We start from the raw sequence: 12,500 nt of genomic DNA, 5'->3' as shown, positions 1-12,500 counted from the left end.
GGGGGACTTGCACCGTCGCAAACACCCGAGAACGTCGCCTCCCATACACCACATTTCCCGACCGCCTGCAAGGACGGGGGATTCGGTGCTGGGCTCGGTCCCGTTTCGCTCGCAGCTACTCAGGGAATCCCTGTTGGTTTCTTTTCCTCCGCTTAGTGATATGCTTAAATTCAGCGGGTTGTCTCGCCTGATCTGAGGTCGACAACGGATACATCGCTTTCGCCCATTCCAGCACGACCGAGTACGACGCCCTGCCACGTCCTTACGGACGAGGCTGGCAGGCGGCACAACGCCTGCGCGCGTGCGTCATACGAGCGGTACATGCCGAAACGGACTCGACACGTTCGAAAACCCAGCGCCAACCGAGTGCGACGCCCTACCACGTCCTTCGCCCAACACGGAGCTACTTATAGACGAGGCTGGCAGGCGGTGAACCGCCTGCACGCGTGCGGCGCACGAGCAGTTGCGTGGTAAGCGACCGTGTCTGAAGCCCAAAACACCACCGAGGCAAAGATCGCCTTAGCAGCGCGCCGCTTCAGCGGGCACCGCAGGGGCGACTAAAACCTGGCGGGAGGCATCGTCTCGTGTAGCGTCGCCCCTGCCCCAACTGGAGTGGCCCAGTCTTAAGGGGACAGAGACTGCGAAGCACTTGGACCGACGGCGGACTACGACGGAACGCTTCAGCTCGGCCAACGCTCTCGAGGGAGACATTTTCCGTCTCGCGGCAATTCTCCGCCGTGCCGTGCTCTTCTCGCTCGCAGACGGCGCTCTCGCGTCGAACCGCTTTCGGGGGCCACCCTTCTCCTCCCCGCTCCTCGCACGAATCTGCCGATTCCCATTCGTGCGACGAAGCCCGGAAGGGCGCCCACACAGCTGCGGTGACGTGAGCGAGCGACCAGCTCTGGAGCTCGACGTACTCCGAAGGCAAACAACGCAAATTGCGATCGCTTCCGACTCTCTCGCAAAGGTGCGCGCTACAAGGCAACAGACGTTCGCGCCTCGAGCTTGGACCGCTCTTTCCCTGCAGGTATCCGACTCCATCCTGCGGCGGTCTTGCCAGAGGCGCGCACTCGTCACGCTGCAGTAGTAATGCCTCGTTTCCGTCTCTTCGAAGATTTGGCACGACGGCTCGCCACCGTCTCCTTCTCGTGAGGTTGCTGGCGCGTGGCTTCAGCGCTCAACGTACTGTCCATGATGCCGACGCGGTCAAAACGAGTCGACGGACGCACGTTCCCTGTGCGCCGAAGGCTCTCTTGATATGTGATCCGACCCTCAGACAGACGAAGCCAAGGGAAGACCCAAGGCCGCAATGTGCGTTCAAAGAATCAGTGCTCAGTGTGTCCTGCAATTCACACCAAGTCTCGCAGCTGGCTGCGTTCTTCATCGACCCGAGAACCGAGTGATCCACCGCTTAGAGTCGTGAAAAATAGTTTGTTCAATTCAGTACAGTACAACCAGTGTTTCAGGCACGTGGCGTCTCCCTGTGTGTGGTTTCGAAGAGCGCCTTTCGGCGTGCGCTACTCCTGTTTCGCTCTTTCGTTCGGCGGTCACGCGTTTCCGCATGACCGCTGCTGATCCAACAGCCTACTCGAGACGAAAGACAAGAGCTTGGCGCGCGCGTACTCGCGCAGCTCTCCAAAGCCACTCGGCCAGTGCCAGGGACGGCTCTCTGCGCCGGAGCCACAACAAGTCTACTTGAGGCGGAAGACGAAGCCAGCAAGGGCCTGGCCGCAAGTGCGTTCGAATACGGGATTACAGTCCCTCGTCTGTCCGTACTTCCTCTTTCGACGTGCGGCGCCTTCCCAAAGCGCACAAGTCCGCAAACCGCAGAACGCTTCCGACGTAGCAAAGCCGCGTTTCCTTCGGTACTTCGCAGCAACGCCGCCTTTCCCTCGGCGGCGGGCAAATAGCCTGCAGACGTCGTCGCATTGAACCGCGAACTCGACACCTCGCGCGTCACGAGCGGGAGCCGACCGGCAGCCTCCGGCCCTTTCGGGCGCGGTGGAATTTGCCGCGGAGGACGGGAGAGTGCTTTAGGCCACGGTTCCTTCCGTACTTGGCAGCCGCACCCTCAATACCGCCGGTTCCATGACCGACCGAGCGCCGCACCGTTCCTTTAGTACTTGGGCAGCAACAAAGTCGGGTCGTTACTCCACACTCGCCGCAGGAAGCGACCGGCAGCCGCCAGCCTTTTCAGACTCGGCAGCGTTTGCCGCGGAGGACGGGAGAGCGCTCGCACCACGGTTCCGTGTGTACTAAGCGGCAGCGGCATTAGCTCTCGACCGTCAGTTCCTTGACCGACCGCACGCTTCGCCGTTCCCCTCGTACTGGGCAAGAGCAGCAGGTCGGGTCGTCTTACTCCCATTCCGCGCAAGAGTGCCGAGGCGGACTTCAGAAAGCCCACCCAACAGTGTGCGTTACGCCGTTTCTACCCGCGGGCGCGGCCAAGCCAACCGTCCAAGGTTGCAGCCGGCGTCCACTGGGCGCAACAAATTTGGCACGGGGCGCCCTTCGAAATTCGGGCAATCCCCGGCATGTTCGGGTATAGCCGTCCCCGCGTCCAAGCGGGGCCAGCGGCGGAAAGCGTCGGGCGCAGCGAGCTGCTTCACCCACACGGGGTAGAAACAATGGCGCTCGTCACCCTCGAACAATCCGGTAATGATCCTTCCGCAGGTTCACCTACGGAAACCTTGTTACGACTTTTACTTCCTCTAAATGATCAAGTTTGGTCATCTTTCCAACAGACCGGCGCAACCGAAAGGCCGCGCCGGACATCGGTCCGAAGACCTCACTAAATCATTCAATCGGTAGTAGCGACGGGCGGTGTGTACAAAGGGCAGGGACGTAATCAACGCGAGCTTATGACTCGCGCTTACTGGGAATTCCTCGTTCAAGGGGAACAATTGCAAGCCCCTATCCCAATCACGAAAGAAGTTCCACGGGTTACCCAGTCTTTTCAGACAGGGATAAAGACACGCTGCTTCCTTCAGTGTAGCGCGCGTGCGGCCCCGGACATCTAAGGGCATCACAGACCTGTTATTGCTCTGTTTCGTGCGGCTAGGAGCCGCTTGTCCCTCTAAGAAGGTTGTAAGGTGCTGGGAACCCCGCACCTATTTAATAGGCTAGAGTCTCGTTCGTTATCGGAATTAACCAGACAAATCGCTCCACCAACTAAGAACGGCCATGCACCACCATCCACCGAATCAAGAAAGAGCTCTCAATCTGTCAATCCTCCCAGTGTCCGGGCCGGGTAAGTTTTCCCGTGTTGAGTCAAATTAAGCCGCAGGCTCCACTCCTGGTGGTGCCCTTCCGTCAATTCCTTTAAGTTTCAGCTTTGCAACCATACTTCCCCCGGAACCCAAACACTTTGGTTTCCCGGAAGCTGCCCGCCGAGTCATTTGAGTAACTCAGGCGGATCGCTGGTTGGCATCGTTTATGGTCAGAACTAGGGCGGTATCTGATCGCCTTCGAACCTCTGACTTTCGTTCTTGATCAAAGAAAACATTCTTGGCAAATGCTTTCGCAGTAGTTCGTCTTGCGACGGTCCAAGAATTTCACCTCTAGCGCCGCAATACGAATGCCCCCGTCTGTCCCTCTTAATCATTACCTCGTATTCCAAAAACCAACAGAACAGAAACGAGGTCTTGTTCTATTATTCCATGCAAGTTTATTCAGGCGACTCGCCTGCGTTGAGCACTCTAATTTTTTCAAAGTAAAAGCACCGGCCTTCTCGAGGCACACAATGAAGTGCACCAAGAAAGGACCGGCATGATGTTCAGTCCGAGCCGTCGCATCGGGTAGATGCACTACTCGTCTGGAACTGAGATCCAACTACGAGCTTTTTAACCGCAGCAGCTTTAGTATACGCTATTGGAGCTGGAATTACCGCGGCTGCTGGCACCAGACTTGCCCTCCAATTGATCCTCGTTAAAGGATTTAGAGTGTACTCATTTCAATTACGGGGCCTCAAAAGAGTCCCGTATTGTTATTTTTCGTCACTACCTCCCCGTGCCGGGAGTGGGTAATTTGCGCGCCTGCTGCCTTCCTTGGATGTGGTAGCCGTTTCTCAGGCTCCCTCTCCGGAATCGAACCCTGATTCTCCGTTACCCGTAACAACCATGGTAAGCAAGTAACCTACCATCGAAAGTTGATAAGGCAGACACTTGAAAGAAACGTCGCCGGCTCGTGGCCATGCGATCAGCACAAAGTTATCCAGAGTCACCACACAATACGGGCCGAAACCCGATCGATCTTGGTCTAATAAAAGCACCCGTCGCCCAAAGGGCTTCAGGCTCACTGCATGTATTAGCTCTAGAATTGCCACAGTTATCCAAGTAGGAAGAAACGATCTAAGGAACCATAACTGATTTAATGAGCCATTCGCGGTTTCGCCTTATTTCGGCATGTACTTAGACATGCATGGCTTAATCTTTGAGACAAGCATATGATTACTGGCAGGATCAACCAGGTAATCGTTCAACTGCGCGTCCCGCCTGTCAAGCAGGCCGGACGCCGTTTTTGCGATGCCGAGGCCACCTTCAGGCGCCCCAGCACGCTTCGTTCTTGCAAAGAGTAGCACTTTGCACAGTCCGAGACGACGGCGTTCGAGCTCGCTACGGCGCCCTCCCCGAAGGGCCGGGTATCGCCACGCGGCAAGAAGCACGCAACATTCTCGATAGACTGGTTGTGTCGACTCGATCACGGCTTGCGGTTTCTCTTGAGCCCGCAGCACAGGTGGACCGACCGACACTTGCAACGTAGCCGAGACGGCAAAGCCGCCAGGCGACGGGTCACGCCCGCGCCTTCGGCGCTTTCGCATTTGACTCGTCCGAGGACGATGCGGAACACAACTCGATATCGTGGAGAAAGCGTCGTCCGACAACCAGCCCCTAACGCATCAAGCGGATGAGGCTGCAGACGTCAGCTGTGGGATCCACGGGAGCGATACCGGGGACACGCTTGACGGGCACGAAGCCCGCCGCATATCAAACACCCAGGTCGCTTTTGGGGGCGACTGCTCTCTGGGACCCCCATATAATAGCAGCGATAAGTTCCCAAATCTCCATGGGGCCGTACTCGTGCCACTTTCGACGAGCGTTTGGCGAAAATCGTGCCGCCTCGCAGCGCCGCGAGCGAGATGGAAAGCTTACGTCGGCAGCGCAATGCCGAAGTCGTGAAAGCGCAGCGCGTCGACCGAATGCGCGAACGGCAATCTCTCGCCTATGGACAGCGCGGTTTCCAGAACAATCGCCTTTCTGTGCCCCTACGGGGCCGCACGCTAGCGCGGCCCTTTCGCCGTTTCCGAGCACGAGTGCGACCGGCGCGGGCGGCGTGCTCGACACCCCGGCTGACGCCGTTTCGGACTTTGTCTCTTCGCGCGCTCGCGCCAACGCCGCGGCAAAACGACGACCTCTGCGCGGTTCTTTCCCGGTTCCCGGCGTGCTATAGTGCAGCCAGCCGGACGGTGGCGACGACTCAGTCGCGGCCGTGCGGTGGCTTGTACGCCAAAGTTGCGTGACGGGCGTCGAGCTCCCGCCGCGGCCCGGCTCAGGTGGTTTCGGACTTCTGTCTCTTCCGAGCGCTCGCGTCGTCGTGGGCACGATTCTCGAGTGCGGAGCGGTGCGCGGACACCACCACGAACACGCGCAAGCCGAAAACGGCACTACGGTACAACGTCGGCCAGGGCGGTACGGCCCCCTTATATGAGCAGCGATAAGTGACCAGATCTCCACGGGGCCGTACTCGTGCGACAAGGCGGCGTACTGCGCCGAGCCGAGCGCCAATATTTGGCCTTGGCACGGCCGATTTGAGCTCTCGCGATCGCCGCGGTACCGCCGCTCACCGATTCAAGGCACGCTAGCGCGGCCCCTTCGCCATTTTTCGAGTAAGAGTGCGAAAAGCGCGCGCGGCGTGCTCGTCGCCCCGGCTGACGTAGTCTCGGACTTAGTCTCGCTCACGCCGCCCCGGCTGACGTCGTCTCGGACTTAGTCGCGCTCACACCGCCCCGGCTCACGTGGTTTCGGACTTCCGTCTCTTCCGAGCGCTCGCGTCGTCGTGGGCACGATTCTCGAGTGCGGAGCGGTGCGCGGACACCACCACGAACACGCGCAAGCCGAAAATGGCACTACGGTACAACGTCGGCCAGGGCGGTACGGCCCCCTTATATGAGCAGCGATAAGTGACCAGATCTCCACGGGGCCGTACTCGTGCGACAAGGCGGCGTACTGCGCCGAGCCGAGCGCCAATATTTGGCCTTGGCACGGCCGATTTGAGCTCTCGCGATCGCCGCGGTACCGCCGCTCACCGATTCAAGGCACGCTAGCGCGGCCCCTTCGCCATTTTTCGAGTAAGAGTGCGAAAAGCGCGCGCGGCGTGCTCGTCGCCCCGGCTGACGTAGTCTCGGACTTAGTCTCGCTCACGCCGCCCCGGCTGACGTCGTCTCGGACTTAGTCGCGCTCACACCGCCCCGGCTCACGTGGTTTCGGACTTTCGTCTCTTCCGAGCGCTCGCGTCGTCGTGGGCACGATTCTCGAGTGCGGAGCGGTGCGCGGACACCACCACGAACACGCGCAAGCCGAAAACGGCACTACGGTACAACGTCGGCCAGGGCGGTACGGCCCCTTATAAGAGCAGCGATAAGTGACCAGACCTCCACGGGGCCGTACTCGTGCGACAAGGCGGCGTACTGCGCCGAGCCGAGCGCCAATATTTGGCTTTGGCACGGCCGATTTGAGCTCTCGCGATCGCCGCGGTACCGCCGCTCACCGATTCAAGGCACGCTAGCGCGGCCCCTTCGCCATTTTTCGAGTAAGAGTGGGAAAAGCGCGCGCGGCGTGCTCGACGCCCCGGCTGACGTCGTCTCGGACTTGGTCGACGCCCCGGCTGACGTAGTCTCGGACTTAGTCTCGCTCACGCCGCCCCGGCTGACGTCGTCTCGGACTTAGTCGCGCTCACACCGCCCCGGCTCACGTGGTTTCGGACTTTCGTCTCTTCCGAGCGCTCGCGTCGTCGTGGGCACGATTCTCGAGTGCGGAGCGGTGCGCGGACACCACCACGAACACGCGCAAGCCGAAAACGGCACTACGGTACAACGTCGGCCAGGGCGGTACGGCCCCTTATAAGAGCAGCGATAAGTGACCAGACCTCCACGGGGCCGTACTCGTGCGACAAGGCGGCGTACTGCGCCGAGCCGAGCGCCAATATTTGGCTTTGGCACGGCCGATTTGAGCTCTCGCGATCGCCGCGGTACCGCCGCTCACCGATTCAAGGCACGCTAGCGCGGCCCCTTCGCCATTTTTCGAGTAAGAGTGGGAAAAGCGCGCGCGGCGTGCTCGACGCCCCGGCTGACGTCGTCTCGGACTTGGTCGACGCCCCGGCTGACGTAGTCTCGGACTTAGTCTCGCTCACGCCGCCCCGGCTGACGTCGTCTCGGACTTAGTCGCGCTCACACCGCCCCGGCTCACGTGGTTTCGGACTTGCGTCTCTTCCGAGCGCTCGCGTCGTCGTGGGCACGATTCTCGAGTGCGGAGCGGTGCGCGGACACCACCACGAACACGCGCAAGCCGAAAACGGCACTACGGTACAACGTCGGCCAGGGCGGTACGGCCCCTTATAAGAGCAGCGATAAGTGACCAGACCTCCACGGGGCCGTACTCGTGCGACAAGGCGGCGTACTGCGCCGAGCCGAGCGCCAATATTTGGCCTTGGCACGGCCGATTTGAGCTCTCGCGATCGCCGCGGTACCGCCGCTCACCGATTCAAGGCACGCTAGCGCGGCCCCTTCGCCATTTTTCGAGTAAGAGTGGGAAAAGCGACCGCGGCGTGCTCGACGCCCCGGCTGACGTCGTCTCGGACTTAGTCGACGCCCCGGCTGACGTAGTCTCGGACTTGGTCTCGCTCACGCCGCCCCGGCTGACGTAGTCTCGGACTTGGTCTCGCTCACGCCGCCCCGGCTGACGTCGTCTCGGACTTAGTCGCGCTCACACCGCCCCGGCTCACGTGGCTTCGGACTTGGTCTCTTCGAGCGCTCGCAGCCAGGTCGGGGCCGACGCCGACGTCTGCGTGGGGCTTCAACGATTCCCGGCGCGACGCAATGCAACTGCGCGCAGGATGCCAGCGACTCCGCCGTGGCCGTGCGGCGGTGTACACGCAGAAGTTTCGTGAAGGGGTATCGAGCTCCCGCCGCCCCGGCGGACGTGGTTTCGGACTTTAGCGCTCGCAGCGATCTCGCGGCGATCGCTGACGTCTGCGCGGTTTCAGGTGTGCTACGATGCAGCAGTCTGCCGCACGACAATTTACGGAAGCGAGTGCATTCCGCCCCGGCGGACGCGGCAGCGGACTTTGTGCCTGCGGGAGTGCTCTTGTTGCTGTAAAATTTGAACGGGTGCAGCTGCGCGAAGCAAGTGTACACATTTTCTCTCTCTCTCTCTCTCTCTCTGCCTCTGAGGCGACTGTAATTTTAATTTAAATGCAATTGGAGGCGGGAGCAACCTGATGAGAGTAGGCGGACTTCGGCACACCTTGTAGTTTAGAAATTGTTTTCAAGCTTTGAGGACATACACAATCGCGCCATCTGCTTTCCCCGTCTCTTTGGCACTTCATAGTGTGTGCAGCATGCTCTGCATTCCAAAGAAACGCGCCTGTTTCTCCCCCTCTCTCACGTTCTTCTTGTCTTTCTTGCTGCTCTTGTGAGAAGTTGCTATGCTCTTTACTCGCTGTAAAATAGAATGCTTGCGCGAGCCAACAACTTGCGTGTCTTTCTTTTTTTTTGTTGTTGTTGTTTTTTTCTCTCTTCCCAAGACGTTTCTGCCATTATTCACTAGCTCTCGTTCTTAGTATGCAACGGAGCGTTAGCTCGCGCCATCTACCTTTCTTTCTGTATGGCGAAGGCCGTAGGTTTTCCTAGTTCCGCACACAGATGGCGCGGATGCGTTTTCGCGCCAGTTTCGAACGACCTCGCTGTACACATGTTTCTCATTTAAAAGTTTCAAAGGGGCTTGCGAAAGGGCGTGGTCCTTTTTTCTTGCGCAAGGCTGAGCTTTCCAGCTGTGCTTAAGCTATGCTAGCATGTGTGCGTATGTGTGTGTGTGTGTGTGTGTGTGTGCGTGCGCGCGCGCGCGTGCGTGCGCGTGCATATGTGTGCGTGTGTGTGTATACACGCACACGGTAAAGATGATGGGGTAGCGCTATTTCTTTCTTTCTTTCTTTCTTTTTTAACAACACCTGTGCTCCACATGGCGATCTTCCTGCCCTCTATGTTTCCGGTTGGAAGGAGTGCGCAGCCTTTTCTATATTTATTTATTTTTTTTTTTTCATTCTCTTTCATTCGTACATGAGGCGCGCTACCTAATTCTAGCGGTCGAATCGACACGTTGCAATCCGTCCCGGCCTGTGCCGTATGAAAACTTTCAGTGGGCCTTGCGGTAAATAAAAGGAAATGAGGGAAATGCGCGTAGTGTATTACACTTGCGCACGGGCTTGAAACGAAGGCCTCAAAGAAAGCCGCCTTGAGCGGTCGCATTCAGACGGAAGTAAGCATTCCCCTTGCGCGTGTTTTCCGCTCGCCTGTTCCGTTTTCTACGAGGTTGCCTTCGTTGGTTTTGCCTTGCGAACAAGCTTGCGCTCGGGTCTCGTTTCTACGCGACGGCGTTTCGTTAACAGTGAAAGACTGAGGCGTCGCGAGTTGATTCGCGAGATAGAGAGCATAGAGTCTCTAGACGGGCTGGGTTTTATAAGATTGCCCACGCTGTTGCTGAGGTTACCAATGTCGCCAGGGCACCCACAAGGCAGTGGTACAATGGAGTGAAGTGAAAGACATCGCTTCTCGGCCTTTTGGCTAAGATCAAAGTGTAGTATCTGTTCTTATCAGCTTAATATCTGATACGGGTTCTATATGGACCCACGATATTAAACCTATTTTTGGAAGTTGGCGGAGTGCTTGAAGCCTGCTTCACCTCCGCCGCAGGTCGGCCCGGTATTGCACTACCTCCGGGATCGGCCCCCGCTCACTTAGGTGAGACTTCATTCAATCAAAATGAAGAACACAAGCTCGAAGCGAGCACTCACGTGACACGCACCATTCCCATACTATACGCAACGATGCCGGTGTTTCTGAACGATTGTCTGCTGTAATGAGCCACTTGGGGGGGGGGGGGGGGGGGGAAGGGTGATTAGCCGTGGGTTTTGCAATCAATGTAAGTCCCACTCAAAGCCAACACTGCATTTTGGAGTTCACTATCGCTTTGATCCGTAAACGACAGCAAGCTCGCCCTGCGAAAATCCGCTGCCCTAGTGGAAGAAAGGTTCCCTATGAAACAAAAATGGAGTGCCCGATTTCCGGCAACATTTTCGCTGCAGTGGGACCGAGCGCCTCGAAAACAAACTTGTCGTATGGCCAAGTGTGGCGAAATATATTCAAGGGTTCAGAGGTGCCTCAGCTTTCCAACCTGTATGTTATGAATACCTGTTGCTACCTTTTCGTCATCATCATCCTGCTGGCTACGACCACTGCAGGGCAAAGACCTCTCCCATTATTCTCCAAGCACCCCGGTCACGTGTAAGCCCGGTCACGGTCGCCGTCTAGTGCCTGCGCCCTTCCTAATCTAATCTGCCCTCCTAAATTTCCGCCACCCCGTGCTACGCTTCCCTTCTCTTGGAATTCAGTCGGTAACCCTTAATTGATGATCTTCCCCCCACATTGCATGCCCTGCGCACGCCCATTTCTTTTTCTTGGTTTAAACTAAGGTGTCATTAGCTCGCGTTTGTTCGCTCACCCCCCGAATCTGCTCTATTCTTATCCCCCGTAGCGCTACACCCATCATTCTTCTTTCCAAAGCTCGTCGCGTCGCCCTCAGTTACCCTTCGGTAATCCTTAAGGTCCTTCGTTGCGGCACTCGCGGCATCTTTCTCATTTAAATAAGGCTATTTCGTTCAGTTTTGGGGGAAAACTCAATGAGCTAGGCGCGATTGTGTCCCCGGCGCCGCTCTCAACAAGATGGCGGCGCCCAGGCTTTTTGCCTGGTGGTTCGGCTTGACGCAGAACACGCCTGCAGGGCAGTGAAGCCGCATTGAAGGGGCAACGAGCGGCGCAGTGAAGCGCATGCTCGGGCGAAAAACGCGAACATCAGCCAAAAATACAACCAAATGGCCAAATACGAATTTCCGTTATGGGAAATTGGAGTTCAGTTGGCGCGTTGCGCTCGCCTAAGGTAAAGAACATAAATGCGAGTGCCACATCAGCCAAGTCAATGCTGAGGATCGCGTATCATTTCTTATTTATTTTTCCCCTTGCCTCCTGGCCTGCGTGGCCCTAGCGCGCATGCCCACGAAAGTAATGCAATAAGGAAAACGCGAAATCATGCGGTGACGGCTGTATCATATCCATTGTGCGTGCTTTGTTCTTTTTGGACTACAGTGGTGTGCGTTATGAGAAAGTTTCAGTGACCAGCGAACCTATATTTAGAACCACATTTACGGTTACTGCTAACAAGCTGCGGGTAGGTGTTTTTTTTTTCTTTCTTTCTTTTTTTCGCTACCAACGATGGGTTATCGCAACCGCGATCGGTTGTGCTAGACGCGTTCTTGCCAAACGTTGGCTCTATACGCGACCCGTGACGCGTGGTCGGCACATTCAAGCAGTCCATTGCAAACCGTTCCAAGAAGAAGGATGCTAGCTCCACGTTCCGCCGGGAGCGCTAGTTCGAAGATTGTACTTTTAGACCCTCGAGGAAGCACCGCCATCCCACGTTTTCTATAACGCGCTAAGACTCAGAGCGACAGCGACCACTTGTCTTTGTCAATATCTCGGACACACTTTTTTTTTTTTCTTTAATCCAGATCGTCAGACGAGCCCGCGTTCACGCGCACTCGCTCTCTCCGATAAGCAGGGTAGCTCGGTTGGGGTGTTGTAGGGCCTCGCGCATGCGCTGCTGAGTTCGTCGCTTCGCCGGCCGGTCGACGCTGGCGCGGTACTGGTAATCAACTTCGACGGGCATGGTGAAACGTCACTGTGAAACGTCACGACTAGCAATGCAATGTGTTTGCGAGCAATCGGAGAAATGAGAGAGCCCCTGTAGATTAGTGGAAACGTTCCTCCAAGTATTACGTTTGCAATTTGCGCCTACGAACATGAACTAGACAAAGGAAATGATCTGTAGCCGCCTTCACTTCATAAAATTCCCGTACGAAGAAATTTGCGTGCGCACGTGATCTCCCGCATGAAACCAGACGATAGGTTAATTTTAGCCGTTCATTTCGATTTGCCGAATGTAAACCGGAACACTTTCTCCACGCGCTCTTGAGGTTTGAATGACAATCAATGACATGCTTTTTTTATATATTTTTGTTTGTTCTATCTGGAACCAAAAGAATTCAGAACGCCATTTCAATCTTAGATTCGATTCACGCCTTGCGTTACGTCACCCCTGGCATATCTGATGAACACGCTCTGCTGTTAAGCTTCATGATCACGGCATTAAAAGTCGCCACTTCCCGAACGTTTA

At 56.9% G+C, this 12,500-nt stretch overlaps 4 non-coding genes across 4 annotated transcripts in view; 1 reads left to right on the top strand and 3 right to left on the bottom strand.

Moving 5' to 3' along the window:
- LOC139053961 (large subunit ribosomal RNA) overlaps positions 1–201 on the bottom strand; it is a 3,959-nt gene extending 3,758 nt beyond the window's left edge. The window contains exon 1 of the ribosomal RNA XR_011510919.1: positions 1–201. This exon is cut by the window's left edge and continues 3,758 nt beyond it. This is a non-coding gene — a ribosomal RNA (large subunit ribosomal RNA).
- Positions 202–1,266: 1,065 nt separating this feature from the next.
- LOC139053962 (5.8S ribosomal RNA) lies at positions 1,267–1,419 on the bottom strand. Its single transcript, XR_011510920.1, has one exon. It is a non-coding gene; the product is annotated as a 5.8S ribosomal RNA (ribosomal RNA).
- Positions 1,420–2,656: 1,237 nt separating this feature from the next.
- On the bottom strand, positions 2,657–4,471 carry LOC139053965 (small subunit ribosomal RNA). Its single transcript, XR_011510923.1, has one exon. It is a non-coding gene; the product is annotated as a small subunit ribosomal RNA (ribosomal RNA).
- Positions 4,472–9,815: 5,344 nt separating this feature from the next.
- Positions 9,816–10,007, top strand: LOC139053963 (U2 spliceosomal RNA). Its single transcript, XR_011510921.1, has one exon. It is a non-coding gene; the product is annotated as a U2 spliceosomal RNA (small nuclear RNA).
- Positions 10,008–12,500: the final 2,493 nt, after the last annotated feature.

The sequence above is a fragment of the Dermacentor albipictus genome, unplaced genomic scaffold (genome assembly GCF_038994185.2).
Source record: "Dermacentor albipictus isolate Rhodes 1998 colony unplaced genomic scaffold, USDA_Dalb.pri_finalv2 scaffold_421, whole genome shotgun sequence".
NCBI classification, from domain to species: Eukaryota; Metazoa; Arthropoda; class Arachnida; order Ixodida; family Ixodidae; genus Dermacentor; species Dermacentor albipictus.
The sequence above is the reverse complement of the archived record's forward strand: the minus strand, read 5'-3'. Positions and strand labels throughout refer to the sequence as shown.